Here is a 12,370-nt window from a genome sequence, read left to right as displayed (position 1 = left end):
TTATTTTTATTTATTTTGAGAGAGATAGAGAGAAAGCAGGGGAAGGGCAGAGACAGAAGGAGACAGACTCCCAAGCAGGTTCCAAGCTGTCAGGGAAGAGAGTGATGTGGGGTTTGAACCCATGAACCGTGAGATCATGACCTGAGCTGAAAGCAAGAGTCAGATGCTTAACCGACTGAGCCACCCAGGTACCCCTAGATTGTCTTTTATTAAAAACTTAGCTCTACCTCTAACAGATCCATGGTCATTGAGCTGAGATGCAAGGCACTGGGATCCTGACCATATTCCCATATGGGAACTAGGAGTAGCTCATGGAACAGTGATCACCAAAATAATCTCTTTTGGTCTCTTGGGACTTTTTTTTTTTTTTTTTTTTTTTTTTTTTTTTTTTTTTTACCGTGTGAGTTCACTTCTATAAAATATCCAGATTTGTTTTTTTCTCTGGGGACTTTTTACAAAGCTGAAGTCAAATTCTCAGCAACCCAAAAGGGAGAGGAAAGATAATACAACCAGTAAGGTAACTGCTTCTGAGGGCATTAGGTATCTTCAACTGAGACAATGGGAGGCTCAAGTCTTGAGATGCATGCTACGGGGCACAGACTGAAATTTCAGGGCTTTTCTGTGGCCGAGTGAAGAATCTTTCACTGAAGCCATGGGCTTGAGATGGCTGGACGCCAAATTCTGATTCGAGAAGTTGTTGGATTCGAGAAGTTGTTCAGTGTTGGCTGACCACATGACTTTGCCAGGTTTCTTTTATGAAAAGATGCAGGTGTCTGGAGGTCTCAGAAGACCCGGACAATCTGAACCCGCTAACAGTCTTCTGTCTGCAGTGTTTCCTATGCACCTCCCTCTCCCAAAGAAGGAAGCTAACACTTTCCCTTGTATGTCTGCCCGTTGCTCTGCCGGTAACTAACTCCATCTGGAGCAAGTAAATTGTCCTCACAGAAATACTTTACGTTTATTTTTTATTTGGACTTTCTTTTCCTGTGTGTGTTTGTTTGTTTGTTTGTTTGTTTGTTTTTGCCTCTGCCAGCACCACAGCCCATGGGCTTACAGAAAGCTTTTCACTCTGTCATGGTATGACACACAGCATAGCCTCTTGCTAAGGAATTCACTTCACAGCAAAAGTGGCAATGGCCTAATGCCCGCAGGATTCACTGTGTGCCTAATGTGCTCTGCCCATGATCCAGGAACAGCTGGCCTTATACAGCACTAGGATGGCTCCCAGGATCCACTGGGAGATAATTGCTTGCTGTCCTGTGGAAGTGATCCATGCTTTGAGCCAGTATCCCATATGTGAGACTATTTCCCTGTGTCTCTCTCTTTTCAGGACACAGAGGTGGGCAGGTACTGTTCATAGTCTCCCAGTAGCCTTTCCTATCTAATGTAGTAGAATTGATATCTGGGTACATGGCCACCCAGAGTGATGACATCGGCCAGCCTTTTTGATCTCTTTGCCTCCCCACTTTCTAGCTCTCAATTGAATTGGCCGGAAGTCTGACACTCACTGAAGTTACTGGGTTTGGATTTTAGGGTTGTTTCTCCTCATCCTCATCCTCATCCTCATCCTCTTTCTTCTTCAAAACGGTGTCCTAAATAATGACATAAAAAGCTTGTGCACAGTGAAGGAAACAATCAACAAAACTAAAAGACAACCTACTGAATGGGAGAAGATATTTACAGGTGACATATCCAAGGGGTGCCTGGGTGGCTCAGTCAGTTAAGCATCCGACTCTTGGTTTTGGCTCAGATCATGATCTTGCAATTTGTTAGTTAGAGCCTTGCACAGGGCTCTGCACTGGTAGCCCGGAGCCTGCTTGGGATTCTCTCTCCCTCCCTCGCTCTCTTTCCCTCCCCTGCTTGCATTCTTTCTCTGCCTCCAAATAAGTGAATGCACTTTTAAAAAAATGGCATATCCAATAAAGGATTAGTATCCAAAATATATAAAGAACTTATATAACTCAACACAAAAAACCAAATACAGTAAAACCTTGGATTGCAAGTAACTTGTTCTGTGAGTGTTCTGCAAGACAAGCAAACATTTCTAATAAATTTTAACTTGATATGAGCAATGTCATTCAATACAAGTAGTATGTGATGTCAAAGGTCACATGATCACAGCTAAGCCAATATTTTTTCTTCTATCTACCTACCTACCTACCTACCTACCTACCTACCTATATCTTGCTGCGGGATTGTGTGTGATTGTCTCCCATACTTGGATGCTCAGTCTCAGACTGTGCTGTTTGGCAGAAATCATTGATTTTTCAGAACATTGGAAGGTGCCTACAATTGGCACTAGTGTATTTTTTGCCACTTCAAAGCACCTCTGGACAGTCCTTTGCTTTTCCATAGAAGAGAAAGCTTAGGAATGCTTTGCTTCATTCTAGGTCAGGCTGCCTTTAGATATAGACCCCTTTCTCTCCTGCCTTATTACCAGTTACATTAAATACAGTCTATGACAAGAGTTCATTAATACTGTACTGCAGTCAACATCCATGTGCGTGTATACAATGGCCCCCATGCAGAAAAAGGTTGAAAAGAAAGGTAGTAAGAAGACGGAGATGACTATGGTGGAAGGTAAGAAGGAAGTCATCGAGAAGTATGAACAGGTATGCAAGTGCAAGATTTTAAAAGAAGTCTACGTTGACCATTTGCATAGTATTAAAGAAGAAAGAAGAAAGAAGAAAGAAGAAAGAAGAAAGAAGGGGGCTAGATGCAGCAAAAGGAGTCATGAGAATATCAAAGCAATGGCCACGTGTTCTGGAAGATGTAAAAAAGTTGCCTGTGTTTTGAATAAATGAGAAGCAACTAGCAGGTAATACTGCGACCGAGAACTTTATCTGAGAGAAGGCAAAGGCCTTGTGCACTGACGTAAGTAAACTGCCAGGTACGTCAACAGAAAAAGAAGAAGACTTCAAGGCAAGCAGAGGATGGTTTGATAACTTTAAGAGAAGAGGGGGCATCCATAGGGTTTGTGGCACAGAGAGGCTGTGAGTTGGGATGCTAAGGCAGCTGAGGCGTTCACTTCTGAGTTCCAGAAGCTTATGGTTTCCGAGTGTTACCTGCCGGAGCAAGTTTTTAAATGCGATGATACGGGGCTTTTTTGGAAAGAGATGCCAAAGAGGACCTACATTACAGAAGAAGAGAATGCAATGCCCGGTCACAAACCCATGAAACACTCCCGTTTGCGCTAATGCAAGCGGGGGTTTCAAAGTCAAGCCCCTGCTCATGTATCATTCTGAGAATCCAGGAGCCTTCGGGAAATGCAAGGTGCAGAAGAGCCAGTTAAATGTTCTGTGGAAGCCCCACAGCAAGGCTTGGGTCACTCGTATCTTGTTTGTTGAAAGGATCAAGAAGGTTTTCGGTCCTGCAATGAAGAAATACACTTTAGAAGAGAATCTGCCACTCAAAGCCTGGCTGGTTATGGATAATGCTCTTGTTCATCCTCCAGGCTTTGAGGACAATTCATTAAGGTCAAGTTCCTTCCTCCAACACTGCTCCAATCCTCCAGCCCATGGATCAGCAGGTCACTTCGAATTTTAAAAAGCTTTACACAAAAGCACTATTTCAGCGATGCTTCAAGGTGACCAAAGGAACAAACCTAACCCTCTGAGAGTTTTGGAAAAATCATTTCCACATGGTGAATTGCCTCAAGATCATGGATAAAGCCTGCTATGGGGTCACCAAGAGAACCCTCAATTCTGCTTGGAGAAAGCTGTGGCCTGATTGTGTTCTTGGACATGGCTTAGAGGGCTTGCTCATGAATAGGAGCTGCTAGTTGTCAATGAAACTGTGTCCTTGGGGAAGACCATGGGACTGGAGGTGAATACGGATGATATTGAAGAGCTGGTGGAGGAACATGGCCAGGAGTTGACCACCGACATACTGATGGGTCTGCATCTCGAGCAACATCAAGAGGTTATGGAGGAGATCTCGTCTGCAGAGAAGGAGAAGAAAATGGCGGGGGAATCCCTCACTTCAAATGAGATTAGAAAGATGTGTAAAATGTGGGAAACAGTGCAAAATTTTGTAGGAAAGCACCACCCGAATAAGGCTATAGCAGTGCAAGCAATGAATCTGTTTAATGACAATGCAATGTCACATTTCCACAAGATCCTCAAAAAGAGACAAAAGCAAGTGTCAATGGATAGGTGTCTTGTTAAAGTTGCACAAAAAGAAAAACATTCCATTGAGCCAATAGAGAGCAGTAATTCCACTGGTGACAGTGAAAGTCGTCCTACACAATAACCCTCCTCTCTCATCTCCCTCACACCAGCCACGAAGGTTTTCAAAGGGAAGGGCAGGTTCATTTGTTTCTTTTTCTTTATATTTTGTGTGTTCTTTATTATTTTGTATTATGTTACAGCATTGTAACCATTTTTATGTTAATATTTTGGGGTTGTGGAACAAATCATCAGAGTTTCCATGATTTCTTATGGGGAAATTTGCTTTGATATACAAGTGCTTTGAGTTACAAGCATGCTTCTGGACCAAATTATGCTTGCAAACCAAGGTTTTATTGTAATGCAATTAAAAAACGGTCAGAAGACATGAACAGACATTTCTCCAAAGACAACATACAGATGGCCAAGAGACACATAAAAAGATGCTTAACATCACTTGCCATGAAGAAAATGCAAATCAAAAACTACAATGAGATATCACCTCATGCTTATCAAAATGGCTAACACAAAAAACACAAGAAACAGCAAGTGTTGGCAAGGATGTAAAGAAAACTAAACCCTTGTGCACTGTTGGTAGGAACGCAAACTGGTGTAACCACTCTGGAAGACAGTATGGTGGTTCCTCAAAAAATCAAAAATAGTTGGGGGCGCCTGGGTGGCGCAGTCGGTTAAGCGTCCGACTTCAGCCAGGTCACGATCTCACGGTCCGTGAGTTCGAGCCCCGCGTCAGGCTCTGGGCTGATGGCTCGGAGCCTGGAGCCTGTTTCCGATTCTGTGTCTCCCTCTCTCTCTGTCCCTCCCCCGTTCATGCTCTGTCTCTCTCTGTCCCAAAAATAAAAAAAAAAATAAAAAACGTTGAAAAAAAAATTAAAAAAAAAAAATCAAAAATAGGACTACTAATGATCCAGTAATTCCACTACTGGGTATTTACCCAAAGAATACAAAAACACTAATTCAAAAGGATAAATGCACCCTTATGTTTATTGCAGCATTATTTACAATAGTCAAATTATGGAAGCAGTTCAGGTGTCCATCGAGAGATGAATGCATAAAGAAGATGTGGTATGCATATATATATATATGGAATATCACTCAGCCATAGAAAAGAATGAATCTTGCCATTTGCAACAACATGGATGGATCCAGAGGATATAATGCCAAGCGAAATGAGTCAGTCAGAGAAAGACAAATACCACGATTTCACTCATAGTAGAATTTAAGAAACAAAACAAACCAAAAAAAAAAAAAAAAAAAGAGGAAAAATACAAATCTAGAAACAGGCTCTTAACTGTATGGAAGAAACTGATAATTATCAGAGAGGAGGTGGGTGGAGGGATGGGTGAAACAGGCGATAGGGATTAAAGAGTACACTGAGTCATGTATGGAACTGTTGAATCCCTATATGGTACATCTGAAACTAACATAACACTGTATGTTAACTATATTGGAATTAAAATTTAAAAATTAATACAATTTTTAAAAATAATAAAAAGAAAATTAAAAAAAACAAACAAAAAAAAATGGTATCCTAGATAAACTACAGTTTCAAAGAGCTTTTCTTATCGGTGTTCTCAGTTGAGGTATTTGCTTCTGGACTGGCTTGAATCTCTGCTACCTTCAGCCAGTTATTGTTTGAAGTGTAAGGGCCCCTGGTAGATAACATCAACCTAAGACCCTCACAAATTATCTTGAAGATAGACAAGAAGAAAAAAAAATACCCGAAGTCTCCTGCTCTCCTCCCAATGATGTTTTCCATGGAAGGAATGTAATTATACTGCTGATTATACTCTATCACCTTTAGAGCGTGCTGCAGCTTTACAGAACACTGTCATATCCAGCTCTCACTTGCTCTTCTGAACACTGTGATGTAAAGGAAAGAGGGCATGTCTGAGAGAGCGGGACGGAATCCCTGCTCAGTGGCTCTGAACCTGCCAATCAATCATGTGTTAAGGGAGGGGTACAGTGATGTTTACCTTTTGCTTTTAATGTTAAGATTCTGATTATTCTGCATATAGTAAGTGCTCATGAAATCTGGTGAGTGATGCTGTGAAGTTTGCAGGGGAGGGACCATGAGCCCTGATTTACAAGTGAGGAAAATGAAATTCATTTATGAGGACAAGAGCTGTCTAAGGTCACAGGGAGGGAGTAAGATCTTCAAAATCTAAATCCAAATCCAAATCCATTGCTTTTTCTATCACCTTAACCCAGAATAACAGAATTCGGAACAACAGAATTTTCTCAGATCTTAATAATAACAGTCTTGTTGGCAAAGTAGCTTTCATTTATTGAACATTTAACATGTATCAGACACTAGACTAAGCAGTTTCTATGAATGAGCCCATTTTACAGATGGAAGAGCCTGGGATTCAACGTGGTGAAGTAACTTGCCCAAAGACAAATACAAGGGCAGAACCTGCCTGGGTTTTAAAGGAAAACTTGGTTCTTTTGGAATCCAAAACCTATGCTCTTTCCCCCCAAATTATAACTTCCTCAATCAAAAAAATATCCTGGGAATCTGTTGCTAATTGTCTAAGTTCAAAGTTATAATCCAAATGTTTTCATCTTATTAGGCAAGCTCTGAGTGCAGTCAGCTAAAGATTCAGCTGGTTTGGGGGTCTACATGTCTTGATAAGGTCCCTTCTGCACTACAGGAAAGGCTGGCCTATCAGCTTAATACTTTCCTAGAAATTTGGAATTTAAAGTCCTGAGCTTGATTAGGATCTCACAAACACCGTGAGGCAGCAAGCCATTTTACTTCTCTGGGCCTCCTTTTTCTGCTATTTAGAATAAGGGTAAAAGTAAACCTAGAATATCTTGTTGTGCCAGAGAGCAAAGAAGTGCTCAAAGCTACTGGAGACGCATTAAAGCACACAAAACCTGGCTTAAAGCATCTCCTGCTGGTCAAATCTGGGACAAGTTGAACATCAAAATGAACAATGGTGATAAAGGATCGCTATACATTAAATTAAAAAATAATCCAGTGTTCACTTCAGCATCACATCTACTAAAATTGGATGATACAGGGAAGATTAGATGGCCCTTCACAAGGATAACATGCAAATTCAGAAAGCATTCCATTAAAAAAAAGGTAATCCATGAGTGCATAACTACACTCTAATCAAAAAAAAAAAAAAAAGAAAGAAAGAAAAAAGAAGAATGGAGAGAGCGCTCTGCTACAGAGAAGATTGTCAGCTAATACATGTAAAAGAAATTAGAAAATCATCATTTTGCAATCACCATAGTAATAATCGATTCAGGTAAGATCATTCATGGATGTGAAAAACATTGGTGAAAAATTGTTGGGGAACAAAGTATCTCCCCAGAAATCACTTATTAATTACAAAGAGAAAATGTACCTTTACAGTGAAGACATCTGGTGGACACCACCCTAACCAAGTTGTATAAGAAAAACTCAGCTCAGTCCGGTGTGTCCCCTTTATGACTCCCACACAACACTTCACTTCTGACCCTTCAAATGTGTGGTTGAGGCAGGAGTGGGGTGGTTCGCACCAGAAATTCTCTGTAACACCTGTTGGGTATCCTATGATTTAACTCAACTCTAACACTATCTATCTGGAGATAGATCAGGTCCCAGATTAAGGGCCCAGTCCCACAAGACTGCTCCCACCCTACTTTGATGCCAATCATAAGCAGTAGGTCCCCAGGTTACCCACAACTTCTGTCCAACTTGGCAACAAATTAAAAGCTCCCATAACCCCATCCTCAGTTTCAATTAATTTGTTAGAGCTTCTCACAGAACTCAGGGAAACACTTGTGTTAACCAGTTTATGACAAGCTACGATGAAGGATATGGAACAGCCAAATGGACATCCGTAGGGCGAGCTCTGGGAGGGGTCCTGAGCACAGGAACTCCTGTCGCCATGGAGTTGGGATATGTCATCCTCCATGTGGGGATGTGTTGGAAAACCTGGAGGCACTCTGAACCCCATACTCTGGGGACTTCTGTAGAGGCTTCATCACCTAGGCATGATTGATCATTAACTCCATTTCCGACCCTTCTCTCTTCTCAAGAGGGAGTGAGAGGCAGGGCTGAAAGCTCAAAACATCTAATCATGGCTTTGTCTTTCAGGTGACCAGCCCTCATCCAAGAGCCATCCAGGAGCCCACCATTAGAGCAAAAGACACTCCTATCACCCTAGGAAAATCACAAGAGTTTCAGGAGCTCAGTGTCAGGACCTGGGGTGAAAGAGAAAATACTAGAACAAAACATGATCCTAGTGCTCCAATAACTTAGGAAATTACAAGGGGAGGCAAACCATAACAGACTCTTAAATACAGAGAACCAATGGAGGGTTGCTGGAAAGGTGTTGGGTGGGGGGATGGGCTAAATGGGCAAGGGGCATTAACGAGGGCACTTGTTGGGATGAGCACTGGGTGTTATATGTAAGTGATGAATCACTAAATTCTACTCCCGAAACTATCACCATACTATATGTTAACTAACTTGGATTTAAATAAATTTTTTTAGAAAAAGGACATTACAAGGGGTTCAGGAGCCCTGTTCCAGGAACCAAGGGCAGACACCAATATCTATTTTCTACGATCTCACACAAGTGATCAAGTTCAGCATCACTACCAACGGCACACATGACAACATGTGCCTTCTGATGTGATGCCCTAGGAAAACATGGCATCATCTGAATAGCATTTTTGCCCAAAGATGTATAACCTGATCAAATAATGAGGCGATACTAGACAAGCCTAAATTGCGGGACATTTTCTAAAACAACTGTCCTAGACTCTTCAGAAATGGCAAACACATGAAAGACCACCTGCCCCCCTGTCAGAAGTGGGGAGAATTGTTCCAGGTTAATGGAGACTAAAGAGACATCGCAATTAAATGCTTTCTATACTTCTAGATGAAAACTAAAAAGCTATAAAGGATGTAATCAGGCCGACTGGAGAAATTCAAACATGGACTATTTTTAGGTATTATCAATCTTGTATTTGTTGAGTGTGACAGTGACATCATAATGGTGGAGAGAAGTGTTTTTGTTCGTAGGAGACACATGCTGAAGATTTCAGGAGTGAAGAGTTTTCACATCAGTAGCTTTTAAATGGTTCAGGGGAAAAGTGAGTGTGTGTGTGTGTGTGTGTGTGTGTGTGTGTGTACATGCACACAGGGATAAAGCAGCTATGGGAAAATTGGTGAACCTACACGAAGTGGGGGTTTACTATACAGTTCTCCCAACTTCTCTGTTTATCTGAATTTCTTAAAATATAAAGCTGAGGGGAAAATGGAGACAAAATAGTGACAGTCCCTAAAAAGCTATTTGATGAGATAACATTAATAATGGGCCTGGCACACAGTAGATGTTCAATAAAACACAGCTAGTATTGGGGGGTAATAGTTACTTAAGAACAACCAACCAAATCTTTGCAAAGCATCGCTTATTATCCATTCAACAAACATACACTCAGCAGCACCTCATATGTGCAAAGTCTGTGCTAGGAGCTGCAGACAGAGGGAGGAAAAAGACACATTCTTTTCTGATGGGGAGCTTATAAGACAATGGAGGAAGACAGAAGAGCAGGTGACTACAACATTTGTCCAGAGAGGACAAGTGAGGCTAGGTGAATGACTGATCGCTTCAGGTTAAGAGCAAGTAGTTGGCGCCAGTGGTCTGCTTCCTGGATGCAATGGTACAGTAGCCAACAGGTTGCACCTGAGTTTCTAGGGGCACCAACCATCGCCCAGATGGACCAGCTTACCTAAGTATTGAGTTCCTGGTCATAGAATGTCCAGACCAATACAGGGATGAACTTCTGTCTGGAATGTGAGAATCGAAATTCTCCAGCTGGGAATGCCCTGCCCAAGCTCCAGTCACATTGGCCTTCCTTTGGTTTCTCCAGGTAACCCGGGTCCACCTTGCTCAGGGCGTTTTAGGGCTCTCCTCACTCTAACAGATGCTGCTTCCCCTGTGCCTCAGATCCCTTCCTCAGAGGCCTTTCCTCAGCGTTCTCACGGCTCCTGCTGCATTCTGGGTTTCTTTTCCTCATAGCTCTGCTTCAGTTGTAAATAACTCGTTTTTGCAAAAGTATCTGTTCTGTGTCCAACATCATTAGACTATAAACTCCAAGAGACCAAGAACTGCCTCTCTCACATTCACATTGGTCTCCCTAGCACCTGCACGGTGCCCAGCATGCGTAGTATGAAATAGACATTGTTGAATGAATGAGGAGTCTGGGAAATCCCTGTGGGTTCTCAGAGAAGAGAATCGAAAGGGAACACAGATTTTTTAACTGTCTAATAAATGCCAGGCTCTGTGCCAGGCAGTCCACATCCATCATCTTATTGATTTCTCAAAGATACTGTGAGATGTGGGTATCACCACCCCCATTTTACAAATGAGGAGATGAGGATTTGGATGCTACATATCTTGCCAAAGGACTGGCAAATGTCAGCAAAGCCAGGATTCAAACCTAGCGTGGTTATTTTCAAAGACACCACCATAGTCCCCTTCATACCTGCACCTTTGTGGAGGGAGCCAAGATGGCGGAACAGCATGGAAGTTTTCTGTGTGTCTCACGTGCATGAAATACAGCCAGACCAACACTAACCCATCCTGCACACCTAGAAAACTGATCTGAGGATTAATACAACAACCTGCACAACCTGAACCACAGAACTCAGCAGGTACATGGTGTGGAGAGGTGATCTTGGGGAGAGAGAAGCCACGGAGGGCAGGGTGGTGCTTTTGCATGTGAAGAGAGGACAGAGATGGTGGGGAGAACACGGGAAAAGCACCCTTCCCCAAAAGCAGCTGGAGAGAAAGTGGAAAATTGGAAACAGCCACAGGGACTGAACTTAAAAGGGAGAAAGGAGAAAGGAGAGGGTTTAAATTCCATTAAGACTGTAAACAGGGGGAGTGCAGAGTCTGCAACTCCACAGCTCGATACCTGGCAGTGCTCTGGTGGCAAGGGCGAATCCCCAGGAGCAGAGTGGGGTCCGGGAGGTTCTCGGGCCACACAGGGAGAAGCAGCTCCACTGCTGGAAGGACATTTGGTAGAGACTGTTGAGGCCACCTGGGCCCAGCAGACCCCAGAGAAAGGCCACATTCGCTGGTGCTGGAAAAAGGTCGTTAAGAGTGAAGCCTGGTGCCAGATGTGTGTTGTGATTTTCCATAATCCCTGAAATTCTGCTGTTACACTATCTAGCGAACTTTTTCTGGGGTGGGCTGGCACCCAGCTGCAGTCTCTGGACTTTGACAGCAGCATGGTCCCACAAATGTTCCTGGGTGCAGCCAGCACCCAGCCATTGCTCAGTGAGACCCTCCCCTAGAGGGGCGAATGGGTCAAAGCCGCAATCCCTCAGAAGTAAAGGGCCGCAGAAAACAGCTACATCTGAGACAAAACCCAGGAGAGAGGTACTACCTGGGGCTTGGTCAAGGACAGTTTAAAAAGCTGGGAGTGGACGAAAACTGAAGACAAAGGACAGATGTGCAATTGCTGATTGGGGAGAACAGAGTTCCGATACTAGAGACTGGGTAGCTGGGTGATGCCATTTTCAACACCCCCGCGCACGCTCGTACGCACCTACAAGCGCCACAACAATCCACCCCAGTAGGCTAGCAGCGCCATCTAGTGGAGAATGAAGCTGTTACACTAAGCCCCGCCCAACTGGGCCAACCTCGCTGTTCAACAGAAGTCTCACCGCCTGGTTAGTTTATGGACTATAAAGCACTTCATAGTCTGACTTCTAGGGGAAAAATGAAGTAATTTCGGTCATATGTCAGTCTGTTAGGTCCATCTATTTAATTTTCTTTTTTCTTTCTTTCTCCTTTTCATTTCTTTTCTTTTTCTTGAATACAGAAAGAGAAAAAATTCATTTTTATTTTCAGTTTTTATTAAAAATATTTTTAATTTTTGTACTTTTTTTTTACTTTTGTGTAAATTTTTTCAAATTCTATTTTACTTCCATCATTTCATTTTAGTCTACTTCAGTGTATTCATTTTTTCAAATTTTCAAACGATTTCCTTTTTTTTTTTCTTCTTTCCCCTTTTTTCTCTAATCTATCAAGCACTTTCAACGCCCATACCAAAACACACTTAGGATCTAGCATCATTTATTCAATTTTGTGTGTGTGTTTAATTTTTTAATTTTAATATTTTTTAACTTTAATTTTTAAAAATATTTTTCTACCTCATTAAATCCTTTTCTC

General features: G+C 42.3%; 1 non-coding gene across 1 annotated transcript; it reads left to right on the top strand.

Moving 5' to 3' along the window:
- Positions 1-7,167: 7,167 nt before the first annotated feature.
- Positions 7,168-7,271, top strand: LOC125928072 (U6 spliceosomal RNA). The gene has a single exon (XR_007459549.1). It is a non-coding gene; the product is annotated as a U6 spliceosomal RNA (small nuclear RNA).
- The last annotated feature ends 5,099 nt before the right edge of the window (positions 7,272-12,370 follow it).

This window comes from Panthera uncia, chromosome D4 (genome assembly GCF_023721935.1).
Source record: "Panthera uncia isolate 11264 chromosome D4, Puncia_PCG_1.0, whole genome shotgun sequence".
Classification (NCBI taxonomy): Eukaryota; Metazoa; Chordata; class Mammalia; order Carnivora; family Felidae; genus Panthera; species Panthera uncia.
The sequence above is the reverse complement of the archived record's forward strand: the minus strand, read 5'-3'. Positions and strand labels throughout refer to the sequence as shown.